Genomic DNA, 16,002 nt, shown 5'->3' on the forward strand with positions numbered 1-16,002 from the left:
TCAGTCGTGTCCGACTCTGTGTAACCCTATAGCCGGCAGTCCACCAGGCTCTCCCGTCCCTGGGATTCCCCAGGCAAGAACACTGGAGTGGGTTGCCATTTCCTTCTCCAGCACTGACTCTAGCAACTTGGAATTAAAACATCTACCAAATCTGGGCCTTAGTTATTATGCTAAAAATGATGATTATTATACTATCTATCTCACAAGATTATTATGTGAGTTAAGTCAGATAGAGCATATTCAAGTTAGCAGCACTTAAGGATGACCTAATATGTGCAATACAGTCTTACAGGCATAGACTCAAAGATGAGCAAGATGCAACTACAGCCTAAAATTCTGCTAGGGTTTATGGCACATAAAAGACAGCTATAATTCAACAGGCTAAATGCTATAACAGAGGTGAATCAAAAAGCATTTTATGAAAATATAAAGTTGGGAAAAGAGGGTAGGTTTGGGAAATGAACTGGGGGAAAATGCAGGGGAAAAAAGGTGCCATAAATCCCTTAAGATAAACAGAATTTAGGCAGTATGCAAATAACATACCAAAAATATTCAGCATGAGAAAATGCATAGTGGTGAAAACAGTCTGCTCAAGGTCTCCCTCTCTCCCAAAATAATAAAATGTAAACCCTATCTGGTGAATAGCAAATAGTAAAGGCTGATTTGATTACATATTTGAAAACATTTAGTATGGTGCACAGCAGATAGCAGGTACATAATACATGCTCTTTTAAAACCAGAGTGTTTGATTTCTGGTTCTAGTCATAACAAAATAATGGATTTCAGACTATTCTTCTGCAGTAAATGACTATAACACTAGAAAAAATATATGATGCAATGGTTTTCAAGCATTGCACAGCAAACAATACAGAGGTGCTATTCCTAAAGTGAACTCCATATTCAAGGCTGAGTTTCTATATATATAGCTACTTTTAAAACTGCAATAAAGGAAGGAGAAGCCCAAATAGATAAAAGTAATTTTTCTAGATAGGGAAAGAGATTATAGGATGAAGCTGAGATGACTGGAATTTATGAATATGAGCAAGGTCCCAGAGAGAAAGGAGTGGCAGCAAGGAGGAAATCCAAAACCATACATATGACTCTTCTTGAGTTTTTGACTGAATACTAAATTGTATGGACACTAAGTAAGATTTCACAAGGCCAGAGAGAAAATATTTACTGAACACCAATTAACTGAGAGGCTATACAATGTTGGGTAATATTCAAGTTTCAACTAGTCAAAGTGAAAAGACCTCACTAAACATCCTCAGGTGTTTAAGAATTCAGAAGAGTAATGCATAATTAGGGACAATCTAGCCCTATCAAAAGAAACGATCTAAGTTTTAGAAAGCTTGAAATCAAGTATAACTGAATCGTTTACCTGATAGTAAACTACCTGCTCAGAAAAAAATTCAACACAATTTCATAGAAAACAAAGATCAAGACATTTAATAACACAGCCTGAAAAATATCAAGCAGCAAATTTTAAAAGTTATTAAACAAAGAAAAAAACAAAAAAGAGGAAACTGTGACATAATCAGAACAAATACGCTATAGAAGTAGACCTGTAGATAAACAGAACATTATCAACAGAAGACAAGCTCATATTAAATGTTAAAATATGGCAAAGATTTAAAGTAAAAAAAAAAGAAAGAAAGAGAAAGAAGATATAAGGAATATCAGGAGAGAAATGAGAATTTTACATTGTAAATATATCCAGCTGGGAAGACACATAATATAAAAGTGAATGATAATAAAGAATACTACTAACTTCTCATCAGAATAAATTTATGCCAGATAACAACTGAAAAAATATTTTAAGCACTGAAAAGAAGTATCATTTCAGAATTACACACCCAGCAAAAACAACCTTCAAAAGAAAAGGCAAAATCAAAGATTTTGGGGTTAAAATAAAAGGTAAGAAAATTTGTTACCAATGGAACAGCACTAGAAGAAATATTTTTAACAAGATCTTTGTATTAGAGTAATGATAAAAAATGTAAACTCAAATATACTAAAGATATAAAGAGTATCAGAAATGAGAGCTATGTGGATAAATTTAAAAAGATATAGTTTCATAATTTATTTAAAAACATGACTGTTCAATTAAAAACAGTATTAATGTATTGTGTGGTATATATGCAAAGCACATCATGAGAAACACTGGGCTGGAAGAAGCAAAAGCTGGAATCAAGTTTGCCAGGAGAAATATCAATAATGACACCATCCTTATGGCAGAAAGTGATGAGGAACTAAAAAGCCTCTTGATGAAAGTGAAAGAGGAGAGTGAAAAAGTTGGCTTAAAATTCAACATTCAGAAAATGAAGATCATAGCATCTGGTCCCATCACTTCATGGCAAATAGATGCGGAAATAGTGGAAACAGTGGCAGTCTGTACTTTGGGGGGATCCAAAATTGCTGCAGATGGTGATTGCAGCCATGAAATCAAAAGACACTTACTCCTTGGAAGGAAAGTTATGACCAACCTAGATAGCATATTCAAAAGCAGAGATATTATTTTGCCAACAAAGGTCCGTCTAGTCGAGGCGTCTAGTCAGTTTTTCCAGTGGTCATGTATGGATGTGAGAGTTGTACTGTGAAGAAAGCTGAGCTGAAGAATTGATGCCTTTGAACTGTGGTGTTGAAGAAGACTCTTGAGAGTCCCTTGGACAGCAAGGAGATCCAACCAGTCCATCCTAAAGGAGACCAGTCCTGGGTGTTCATTGGAAGGACTAATGCTGAGACTGAAACTCCAGTACTTTGGCCACCTGATGTGAAGAGTTGACTCATTGGAAAAGACCCTGATGCTGAGAGGGATTGGGGGCAGGAGGAGAAGGGGACGACAGAGGATGAGATAGTTGGATGGCATCACTGACTCAATGCACATGAGTTTGGGTAAACTCCAGGAGTTGGTGATGGACAGGAAGGTCAGGTGTGCTGCGATTCATGGGGTGGCAAAGAATTGGACACGACTGAGTGACTGAATTGAACTGAACTGATATAATAAATGTAGAAATTGATTGCATGACAGATGTATCAGAGAACAGGAATAAATGGATACAATCACACTGGCACAAAGACTGGCATGTGTGTGTACATGTACCTCGCCTCCTTAAGCATGTCAGTACCCCCAAGTTTATATCACTATCCATCGTGACAGTCCCAGTGCAGGAGATGTGAGAGACACAGGTTCAATCCCTGGGTCAGGAAGATCCAGTGGAAAAGGAAGTGGCAACTCACTCCAGTATTCTTGCCCAGGAAATCCCATGGACAGAGGAGCCTGGCAGGCAACAGTCTATGAGGCTGCAGAGTCGGACATGACTGAGCACTATCACAAGTTTAGGCCACAAAGTTCTTTAATGAAGAAACATTTTCTTGATGAAACATTAAATGATGGTTTATTTTTGAACATGTTTGCTATTTACCATTTTTTAAAAGGGTAGTTGTAGAAAGATATGCCAGTTTACTGGTTTTAATTATATATTTTAATTCAGAACAGAACTGATGCAATTGAAATAAAATCCACAGAAGAGATTCTTTGCATGTTAGTACTGACTTAACCTATCTACATATGAATATTCATATTCTATTGCAAGTAAACCTGAATAAGATAAAGAAAACTACAAAATTTCTGATTTTTTTTTTTACTTTGAAGCAAAGATTTAAACACATTTGTTCTTCAGATTTTTAGTTCTTAATTCAAATATCATTCATTACATTTGTTAGTAATTCCTTTTCAGATAGTACTGTTTTACTTGTAAACAATTTTAAATAATCATGGTCAGTTAATTTTTTTACTATAAGGCTGGGTTTCTACACAGGGTATCTGAGACTCAGTGTCAATTTTCCAAGTTTTGATATTAATTATAGTTATTTGATATATCAGTAATATCACTAAAATTTTAAACAAAAGCTTATGTAATTTCAAAATAATTCAAGAAGTGAGGTTTATATTTTGTTACACAAATATTAGAACATGGTTTGCTGAAGTTTATTTAAGATGAAGTTACTGATGATTTTGTTATTCTATGTAAATATCTTTTTATACCCCCCCAGAGTGAGAACAAGCTTAGGGAGTAAAATAAATAAGTTTTCTCTTTTTCCTTTGTTTCTCTTTCCACAACTAAAAACACATGAAGATTTTAGAAACAGCAATATGAATTCCTAATCTTGTGCATCACCATAATAAATTAACTGAATATTAGGGTTTAGATCAGGAGTTAGAGTGGGTTTAATAGTCCTATTGATTATTTCTCTCCTTCTGTTATACATAACAAACCAACTCCGTCCTCTTGCTATGTTTGAAGTATTAAACTGTTTTTATATATAACTGAGCCAACTCCAAATGAAGAAATTCTATCATTGAGGTCTATATAACACTTTATGATCACAGCAATAAAAGACAGTAGTAGAAGCATTTGAATTTTTTTTTTCAGTTCTATATGATGGAACGGAATAATACACTGCATGTACCATATTGTACCAAGTTGAGTAGGAAGCGAAAGAGCAGAATAGAGAAATGATATTTATTGCTTACATTAAGGACTAGGCTTGTGATGGATTTTTCTGTACATGTTATTTATTCACACAAGAACCTCATAAGCTGAAAATCACTCTCATGTTACAGACAAGAAAACTGAGACTCAGACAAGTAAAGTAACTCATCCAAGGTCATATTAAGTGGAATTTCTATCCATATTTGTCTAATACCAATGCCCATTATCTGGCTCTCTGGAAGGGCAACAAACTGGAGAGGACAAAGAATAAATATAGCAGTGAAATAAGGAATCTCTAAATTCTGTAATTCAGTCAGGATTATATATCTTATATATTATATATATCTTTCTGGAACTACTACACATGAAAATTTAGCCCTCTCCCAGTATCTCTTACCATGTCTTTGTAATATAATATTTCTTTGTAATAAGCTACAGAGAAACATAGAAGGTCAAGGTCTCATCTGTTGGTTAAATGCTCCTAAGTGGATATAAATGTAAAATGTCTAGGTCTTGTGCAGACCCTGATCTAGAGTGGGCCAGTGAGGCCCTTGCCACAGGCGTGGTGCCAAAAAAGCTAAGCACTCAAAGTAAACAGTATTTTAATGTAATATTTTATTAAATCAAAGTTCATTTTTAAAAAATCTATGATAAGCAACATAGCAATTTTTTTTTAAGACACAATCAATATTACTGATTTTTCCTTTTGCTTCAGGCTTCCACATGGCTTGGCAAGGTACTGTTACCAATCCTGCCAGATAACCAAAAGTATCTGCTACAGATAATAGGTAAAAAGGCTGAGTCAAAGATTAGGCACATTATAAACTCAGATAATTACCATGTTTAATAACTAACTATGCCCTTTTAGGTTTTAACAGATTTGAAATTAGAATGTCTCTCAGAGGATCCTATATTGCAATCACTGATGGTAAGGCAGCGGTCTTTCAATGGTTGTCGCTGTTTCAGTTCAGTTGCTCAGTTGTGTCCAGCTCTTTGCAACTCCATGGACTGCAGCATGCCAGGCTCCCTGTCCATCACCCAACTCCCGGAGCCTACTCAAACTCATGTCCATTGAGTTGGTGATGTCATCCAACCATCTCATCCTCTGTTGTCCCCTCCTCCTCCTGCCTTCAATCTTTCCCAGAATCAGAGAAATAAAAATAATGCAAGGCACAAAATTCTACAGGTTACATAAAGAAAGTTTAAAAAAAAAAAAAGCTGGAAGAGTGCTAAATAATCTCTTATAACAATACATAAGTTTATACTATCTAAAAGTGAAATCTGAACTTAAAAGAGGAACCACCAGGACTTCTATTACCATTAATAACAGACTTCATTGATACCACCTAAAGAAAATTTTCCTCAAGACAATACATGTAAACATGAAGGATTACAAAAGTAAGATCCAAGAGAAAGTGAGCTTGACATTAAGAACTTCCTTTCAGTTTCAGATTTCTGCTAATTCTACAGCATCATTAAATAGATTGTGAAACTGTTGAGTATCTTGACAGCCAAATATATATATTTTTGTGTGTTTGTGAGCATGGGGTAAAGAGTAAAGGGCCCTCAAAGCTTTGATTTGGGGCCAGAATCACATTCTAGAAACACCAGCCTACACAGGTACACAAGATCAGTTTCTAGATCGTGTACTTCTATAGTTGTATTAAAATAACACTGAAATGCTAGTGCCCTTAACTTCCTGTAGAGTAAATTTAATTACTCTAAGGAAAGTTAATATTTTTCTCAATTTCAAATTATTTTCAAGGCCTAGTACTCAAAACAAATAGAAATAAATAGGCACATGTGAAGATATGAAAGAAAAGAAATCACTAGGAGGAAAAAAGACATACAATCTTTAAAAATTAAAGAGAAAAAGTTTCTCCTTGAAAAATCAATAAACCCTTTATAATTCTTGAATAATAATGTATTTAAGTTATTTCAGAAAGAGGAAAAAAAGATAGGGAGACAAAGAGAAAGAACACAGTTTACCAATAAATGAAAGAGAACATTATACAGATTCTATAGAAAGCAAAACATTTACCAAAGATATTCTAGTGGTCCCAGTGAGTGCAATAAAAAAGAATTTACATTTAAAGAATGTAAATAAAAGAATAAAATAAAAAGAATTTAGACAATAAAAAGAATTTACATTTATAAAGACTACAAAGAAAATGTAAATATTTTAAGAGGACCTGGCTATGTGCAAAGAAAATCCAAAATTAACTAAAATCAGAAGTAAAAATAAGTTTAAAATGGTAGCTGAAATTATAACAAATGCACAAAAAGTAAAAACTGCTTACCTATACATAGGCAATTGGAAGAGGAAATTTTTAAAATGTCATTTAAAGAACAAAATTATATAATTATACACAACATCAACAAAAGATGTGTAAGACCTCTACACTGAAAACTATGAAAGAGTACTGAAAAAATTAATCAGATCCACAAACAAAATAGACCATACTGAAGGATTCAGTACAGTTCAGTTCAGTCGCTCAGTTGTGTCCGACTCTTTGCCACCCCATGAATCGCAGAACACCAGGCCTCCCTGTCCATCACCATCTCCAGGAGTTCACTCAGACTCACGTCCATCGAGTCAGTGATGCCATCCAGCCATCTCATCCTCGGTCGTCCCCTTCTCCTCCTGCCCTCAATCCCTCCCAGCATCAAAGTCTTTTCCAATGAGTCAACTCTTCGCATGAGGTGCCCAAAGTACTGGAGTTTCAGCTTTAGCATCATTCCTTCCAAAGAAATCCCAGGGCTGATCTCCTTCAGAATGGACTGCTTGGATCTCCTTGCAGTCCAAGGGACTCTCAAGAGTCTTCTCCAACACCACAGTTCAAAAGCATCAATTCTTCGGTGCTCAGCCTTCTTCACAGTCCAACTCTCACATCCATACATGACCACAGGGAAAACCATAGCCTTGACTAGACAGACCTTAGTCGGCAAAGTAATGTCTCTGCTTTTGAATATGCTATCTAGGTTGCTCATAACTTTTCTTCCAAGGAGTAAGCGTCTTTTAATTTCATGGCTGCAGTCACCATCTGCAGTGATTTGGGAGCCCAAAAAAACAAAGTCTGACACTGTTTCCACTGTTTCTCCATTTATTTCCCATGGAGTGATGAGACGGGATGCCATGATCTTTGTTTTCTGAATGTTGAGCTTTAAGCCAACTTTTTCACTCTCCTCTTTTACTTTCATCAAGAGGCTTTTTAGTTCCTCTTCAGGAAGGATTAGAGGGTTGAATAACATCAAAGTGCCTGCTGCTGCTGCTGCTGCTGCTGCTGCTGCTGCTGCTGCTGCTGCTAACATTTAAAGTACCTATTCTTCCAATATTCAACACTTTTATCATAGATACAGATATGGATTTAGCTTTAAATGTACATCTAAGGTACAACAAAGTTAGGAAAAAAGAAGAAAGAACAATATGTTATTTATTATAAGTAATGTGTTTTTTGCTTGCAAATTAGAAATAATGCACCAAAAATAGGAAAAGAAAGGAGAAAAAATAATTCCATTCTTATGTTGTGTACCTACATGCTTCTCTTGACTCATCCTGGTATTGTCCTGGTATATCCAATATAGACAAAAATTGTTCACTATTCATTAGGGAAATTCAATTTAAACTATAAAGAGATACCACTGTACAGATACCAGACTAACTTGTATTAAAATACTAACAAGAATAACTATTAATTAAGATATAGAACAATAATTCTCAAACAATGTTGGGAAGAAAATAAATGTGTGAGCTACCCACTTACACATTTACACTATAAGACATGTACATATATATTCAGATATTCACAGCAGCATTATTCGCCTTAAAAAGAAAAGGTAGAAAAAAATTTAAAACTCCATATTGAATACTATACAACAACAAAAATCAACAAATTAGAATAGCATGCAACTTCACTGATTAAAAAAAAAAGGACTCTGTACTAGTTTACTGTGGTTCTTCTAAAAAATTACAATAAATTTAGTAGCTTAAAACACAGAAATTTATTCTTTCATAGCTCAGGCTAGATGAAGCTGGAAGTCTAATGTCAGTTTCCTTAGCCCAGTTTCATAGAGCTGCACTCCCTATGGAGACTCTAGAAGATAATCTATTCATCACCTCTTCCAGCCTATCAAGTTACATTCCTTGATGAGTGGCCCTATATAACATTTTCAAAACCAGCAGCATCACACTTTCAAATCTCTTTGCTTTCACTGTCACATTGCCCCCTACCTTCTTTTATTAAAAAAACTTGTGATGACATTTAAAGACCACCAAGACAACCTAGGACAATCTCATCTCAAAATCCTTAAATAATTACATTTATAAAGACCCTTTTTTCTCAAATAAACTTTACAGCGATTAAGATGTGGGCATATCTTTGGGAGCCATTCTCAGCCTGCCACATAGTAGATATATAAATTCCATAGCACCAACGAAAGGATACTTTGAACAGTGGATACCTTTGAAAACAAAGTAAGAAGTAATGGTCTATTTTGCAGAAAATGTTTTTAATAATTATTGAGGTATTTGTTTTGTGATAGTTCCTTTAATAGGATAGATTTTGAGTACTTTTAAGTTTTTGCTATATATATGTGTGTGTGTGTGTGTGTGTGTGTGTGTGTGCACATGCAACTAAGTTGCTTCAGTTGTGTCCGACTCTTTGTGACCCCATAGACTGTGGTCTACCAGGCTCCTCTGTCCATGGGATTCTCCAGGCAAGATCTAGGGAATCTTCCCAACCCAGGGATCAAACCTGAGTTTCTTACATCTAACTGCATTAGTAAGCATGTTCATTACCACTGACACCACCAAATATAATAAAAATTTAACAGACCATCATGACTCAATCATCTGATTTATCTTCTCTTAATGAAAATGTGAATTTTATAGGACAGAATGCACTAAAGGAAATAAATGTACTACTTTTACCTAAAATAGATTCTCAGAAATATCTCTTATCTTTTGTTACCTGTATATGTCTATCTTTCATACACACACACACACACACACCCCCACACACCAATCAATCCATTCAAATTTTTAGGATATATGAAATTTGAACCAGATACAATTTTATAGTTTTTATAATGATAGTTGTGTGTGTGTGTGTGTGTGTGTGTGTGCATGCATGCGCACGCATGCACACATGTGTACTTGGTCAAGTCCAGTGCATTGCGACCCTATGGACTGTAGCCTGCCAGGCTTCTCTGTCCTTGGGATTTTCCCAGGAAGAATACTGGAGTGGGTTGCCATTTCCTCCTCCAGGAGGTCTTCCTGACCCAGGGATTGAATCTGTATCTCCTCTATTGTCAGGAGGATTCTTGACTACTGAACCATCAGAGAAGCCTTATAATGATAGTACATGCGTACTATTTTTAAAATTTAAACAATACCAAAAGCTACTAACAGGAAACAGAAAAATCACCAAAAATGAACTTTGACACTTAACACGATTATATCTGGCAATTTTGGATATATGCTTGTTTCTTCTTTGCACCTTTTGGATATTGTTCAAATTTTTTAAATGATAAGCATGTAGTATTCAAAGGGAAAATTATTACTATAAAAATCACTTAAGTGAAATTGGCTTCTCTGGTGGCTCAGATGGTAAAAATATCTGCCTGCAATTGGGAGACCAGGATTTGGATCCCTGTGTCAGGAAGGTACCCTGGAGAAAGGAATGCCAAGCCAATCCAATATTCTTGCCTGGGAAATCCCATGGACAGAGGAGACTGGCAGACAATAGTCCATGGAGTCACAAAGAGTCAAACGTGACTGAGTGACTAACACTTTCACTTTTTTCATAGATTATAACAGTGAGAATAACGAAAAGAGGGATTGCTATTTACATAGCAAGTTATTTAGCACTTAAAGTATATTATGAATTATCTTATGTGATTTTAATTGTTTTCTAAATGTGACAATAATTTGACAAGAGAGACATGTAAAATAGAATGTCTCATCTATACTATAGCTGAGGAAGCAGAAGTGCTTTGTAAGTAAAAGTGGCATGACCAAAAAACAGGTATTTTCAGATATGGTACTTGAGTCATCTGGCTTCAGAATGAAAAGAAAAGACTCTGATATGCTCCACCTACAAGTATTTGGATTCAGTTATGACTGAATCAGATGAGGTTGCTGGCATTTCATAGGTATAGTTGTTCAGTGAACCCATCATGAATTATGTACACTTCTGTGATCTCCCTAAATCTTGTACTCCTTCTTCATTCTCCATTACCTAACCCCTCCCCAAAAATACTCATGATACATACAAATAACAATTAGTTCCTTGGTGACTCAGGGGTACAGAATTTTCTGCAAGTATTCTTGCTAGGAAAATCCTATGAACAGAGGATCCTGGGGGGCTATGGTCCATGGGGTCACAAAGAGACATGACTGAAGCAAATGAGTGTGTATATAAGTGTATGTGTATATATATATATATTTGTACACACACATGCAGAAGCGCTGGATCCAAAACTAGAGCTTGGGTAGTAGGCAAGTAATCTCTTGTCTGCTTCCCATACAAAAAGATAAAGTCCACGAAGTCCATAGCCGCCATATCCAGATGTTACAACAGTGCTACTATAAAACCTCTCACTACTATTGTCATAGTTTCCATTAAGTGAGGTCAACTTAAATCGAGAAGAGGCAAAAAGATTATCAAACGAAATCAAATAAGACTCTGACCACATTCTCTCTTTCAAGAATTTGCATCTGAGAATGTCATAAAGGAAAGCAATTCAGAGGTAATTGCTTGTTTAATATGCAAATCAGTAACATGCTAGTCTAAAGCTTGACTTTATGAGATTAGTGCTATATAAATGTAGGCAAAAGAAAACCACCAGGAACCGAAACTGTCTCTTATCAGAGAAAGTGCATAAGTCTGTATTTTCATAAAACTCCAACTAGTACTTATTAAGCCAATATGAATGCAAAGCAGCTACAGCCACAATGTTCAACCTGCATGAGAAAACATAAAGACAATGAACTCAGATTTAATATTCCTAATTATCCCAATGTAAGTACAGTCAATGAAAGAGCATGCAGCCCTTTCCAATAACAAAACACCCTACAGGCAAGAATTCTCCAAACTAGGCTTCAACATTATGTGAACTGAGAACTTCCAGATGTTCAAGCTGGATTTAGAAAAGGCAGAAGAACCAGAGATCAAATTGCCAACATCCATTAGATCATAGAAAAAGCAAGAGAATTCCAGAAAAAACATCTACTTCTGCTTCACTGACTACACTAAAGCCTTTGAATGCGTATCACAACAAACTGTGGAAAATTCTTAAAGAGATGGGAATACCAGACCACCCTACCTGCCTCCTGAGAAACCTGCATGTAGGTCAAGAAGCAACCATTAGAAAAGAACAAGGAACAATGGACTGATTCAAATTGGGAAAGGAGTACTCTAAGGCTATATACTGTCACCTTGCTTGTTTAACTTATATGCAGAGCACATCATGAAAAATGCCAGACTGGATGAAGCACAAGCTGGAATCAAGATTGCCTGGAGAAATAGCGATAACCTCAAATATGCAGATGACCCTTATGGGAAAAAGCAAAGAAGAATAAAGAGCTTCTTGATGAAGGTGAAAAAGGAGAGTGAAAAAGCTGGCTTAAAACTCAACATTCAAAAAATGAAGATCATGGCATCCAGTCCCATCACTTCATGGCAAATAGATGGGGAAACAATGGAATCAGTGACAGACTTTATATTGTTGGGCTCCAAAATCACTGCAGATGGTGATTGCAGCCATGAAATTAAAAGACACTTGCTCCTTGGAAGAAAAGCTATGACCAACCTAGACAGCATATTGAAAAGCAGAGACATTACTTTGCCAGCAAAGGTCTGTCTAATCAAAGCTATGGTTTTTTCCAGTAGTCAGGTATGGATGTGTGAGTTGGACCATAAAGAAAGCTAAGCACCAAAGAACTGATGCTTTTGAATTGTAATGGTGGAGAAGACTCTTGAGAGTCCCTTGGATAGCAAGGAGATCCAACCAGTCCATCCTAAAAGAAATTAGTCCTTGAATATTCACTGGAAGGATTGATGCTAAAGCTGAAGCTCCAATACTTAGATCACCTCACACAAAGAAATGACTTATTGGAAAAAACCCTGATGCTGGGAAAAGTTGAAGGCAGGAGGAGAAGGAGACAACAGAGGATGAGATAGTTGGATGACATCACCAACTTGATGGACATGAGTTTGAGCAAGCTCCAGGAGCTGGTGATGGACAGGGAAGCCTGGTGTGCTGCAGTCCATGAGGTCGCAAAGAGTCAGACACAACTGAGCAATTGAACTGAACTGAAAGGCAAGAATTTACAAAATGTATTTATAAAAATCACTAAAATGAATGCACCAAATGATTTCCTTTCACATTCGCAATGTTTTCTCAAGTTCAGATGATCTTCTCATAAAATCAAGCTCCCCTAAAACTGAGTTTGTCTGCTGAGCTTATGATTAACCCCTCTATTCAAAAATATTCCCTTTCTTGTCATAAATCTGTTCCCCTCAAGACTGAGAACTATCAAGGGAAAGGAGGGATTGAAACCATATACAAAAGCCTGTGTCCCTTTCCTTTGAAGTAGAAGGCTTTGCTTTATTTTCCCAAGCCTCCTCTGTGTCTCAAACAGCTGGTTCAAGAGTTTAAAATTTAGACTATAAACCAACCACACAGTAGAGTCACTGAAATCCCAGTTCCCTGAAAGATATAAAGGGCTGACACACTTCCTCAGTTGTTTTTACATGAAGCAGACCCACCCCTCCCCAGCTCAGGTGAAAACTGCTAACTGAAGGCATGTAGGGGTATGATGGGTTGAAACCAGAAGACTGATGACACTTGCAACTTCACCTTGATGCCAGGATGTCACACAAAATTGGCTGACTTGAGCACGAGTTGATGATATGCCCTGAAGCCCCCTCCCTCACACTGAGTTTTTAAAAACCCTTCCCTGAAAGCCATTAGAATGCTGGGTCTTTTGAACATTAGCTGTCCACTCTCCTTGCTCTGCACCCTGCAGTAAACACTGTGCTTTCCTTTACCACAACCTGGTGTCAGTAGACTGACTTACTGCCAGCAGGCAAGCAGATCCAAGTCCAGGTGTGGTAACACTCATTGCTGTATTCTTTTTTATTTCTATATATATTCATGTAATTCTTACTTAGAAATATTGAGCTCTAAAAATATTTTCCTCAATTAAATTTCTTAGAATCAGAAATGGGAAAAGAATTCCAAGATATAAACATTTTTACAGACTAATAACTAAATATTACTCCTAACTGAATTAAAATGTGCCTTTTATCTGTGTTCCAAGTAAAATAAAATGGAAGAAAATGAATATTTTAAGAAATGCCAGTTTTTAGCATTTCTCTTTTGCACCTAGTGTAATAGTAAATAACTAGTTCACTTTTGAATAAATAACCACTCAACACTCTCCAAGAACTGTCACTCTGTGCTGTGCTTAGTTCCTGAGTCATGTCCGACTCTTTGCAACCCCATAGACTGTAGCCCGCCAGGCTCCTCTGTCCATGGGATTCTCCAGGTAAGAATACTGGAGTGGGTTGCCTTGTCCTCCTCCAGGGTATCTTCCCAACCTAGGATCGAACCCAGTTTCCACAGTGCAGGCAGATTCTGTACCAGTTAAGCCGCCAGGGAAGCCCAAGAATACTAGAGTAGGTAGTCTATACCTTCTTCAGGGGATCTTCCCAACTGAGAAATCAAACAGGGTCTCCTGCATTGCAGGTGGATTCCTTACCAGCTGAGCTAGCAGGAAAGCCTTCATTTCATTCTGACAAATAGCCAAATGATACAGATAAGGGCTTTCAAGGTGGCACTAGTGGTAAAGAACCTGACTGCCATTGCAGAAGACTTAAGAGATGCAGGTTCAATCCCTCGGTCGGGAAGATACCCTGGAGGAGGGCATGGCAATCCATTCCAGTATTCTTGCCTGGTGAATCCAATGGACAGAGGAGCCTGGCAGACTACATAGTCTGTTGGGTTGCACAGAGTCAGACATGACTGAAGCAACTTACACACAGATATGCCATCCTTGACTCCAGTAAACAGCAAAGAGTAAGAGACAAAATTGACAAAACAGCCAAAGAGACACTGGAAGAAAGATGATTTGTTCTCAAAGACAAACATGTAAGGTCAAGGTATGAATTTTAGATAGACAGGGAAACAGTGTCTCTTGTGAAAAGATTAAAAAAAAAATCTTGGTGATATGTAATGCACTTGCAATGTCAGAAAAAATAAAGTATTACGTTTCAACTTCAAAGTATCTGGTATGGTATGATAGTTAACTCAAGGGATGTTAGTTTCAGGGAGAACAAAGCGACCAAGAGCCAGACTTGTCTGCACTGCTTCCAGATGCCTCCTCTGAGTCTTAATCAAACTAAGGACCCATTACACTTGGGAAATCACCACTAGAACTTTAATCAACTTTGTTGTTGCCTTTCATCTACTTTGCTGTCTCAGAACTGGATTGATTTATTGATTTTGATTTTGAATTGTAAGAATTTCAAGAAAGATCTTTTAGTGCCAGACCAAGGTATCCAATTTAAAAGGTGCTTGAAATATCTTGTGAAGATGCTGTCTTTCTACTGAGTTACTGAAAAGCATTTAATTGGCCCCTAAAATAATAAGTTTGATTTAGAGGCCTGATGCCAGGTTACAAAAGTGCAGGATGGCTTAGATCTGTCCCTTTCAAGCTTAATGAACAGTCTTTGTTCAGCTTCCAAACACACCTTATGGTTCATACTTGATAGAGAACAATATTTTCATTCAGAAAGGAAAGCTCAATATGTTTACTCACAACTCCTACTTGAACAGCCAATTTAAAGCCAAAATTTAGTCTATTTTTCTCTATTAATTTATATATTTAGGAGAGTTTTAGGTTCACTGGGTGCTGAAGCAGTTGTATAAAATGTGCTTCCAGAACATGTGTGATTGATTTGGTTTCACTGCTGATACTCACAAAATCTTGATTTCCTCTGACTTCCCACTCAGCAAGCTAGTAGAGAAAAGTAATAGTGAAAATGACGTAGTACTTTTCTTTGAGGAACACAAAGTTTTCTTTCCAAATATATCTTCATTAATCCTTACAACATTCCTATGATGTTAACCAGTAGAGAGATTATTTCTGTTTTATAATAGGGACCAAAATCTTATATATGTATCAGTTCAGTTCTGTCACTCAATCATGTCCGACTCTGCGACCCCATGGACTAAAGCAGGGCAGGCTGGAGGCTACTCAAACTCATGTCCATCGAGTTGGTAATATCATCCAACCATTTCATACTCTGTTGTCCCCTGCTCTTCCAACCTTCAATTTTCCCAGCATCAGGTCTGAGAAAATGGGTCTGTTCTTCCATTCTTTTTAATAGGTCTGTTCTTCACATCAGGCAGCCAAAGTATTGGGGTTTCAGCTTCAGCATCAGCCTTTCCAATGAATATTCAGGATTGATTTCCTTTAGGATGGACTGGTTGGATCTCC

The 16,002-nt window shown here is 36.7% G+C and overlaps 1 pseudogene; it reads right to left on the bottom strand.

The window, feature by feature from the left end:
- LOC102177344 overlaps positions 1–13,623 on the bottom strand; it is a 42,705-nt pseudogene extending 29,082 nt beyond the window's left edge.

This window comes from Capra hircus, chromosome 10 (assembly GCF_001704415.2).
Source record: "Capra hircus breed San Clemente chromosome 10, ASM170441v1, whole genome shotgun sequence".
Lineage (NCBI taxonomy): Eukaryota > Metazoa > Chordata > Mammalia > Artiodactyla > Bovidae > Capra > Capra hircus.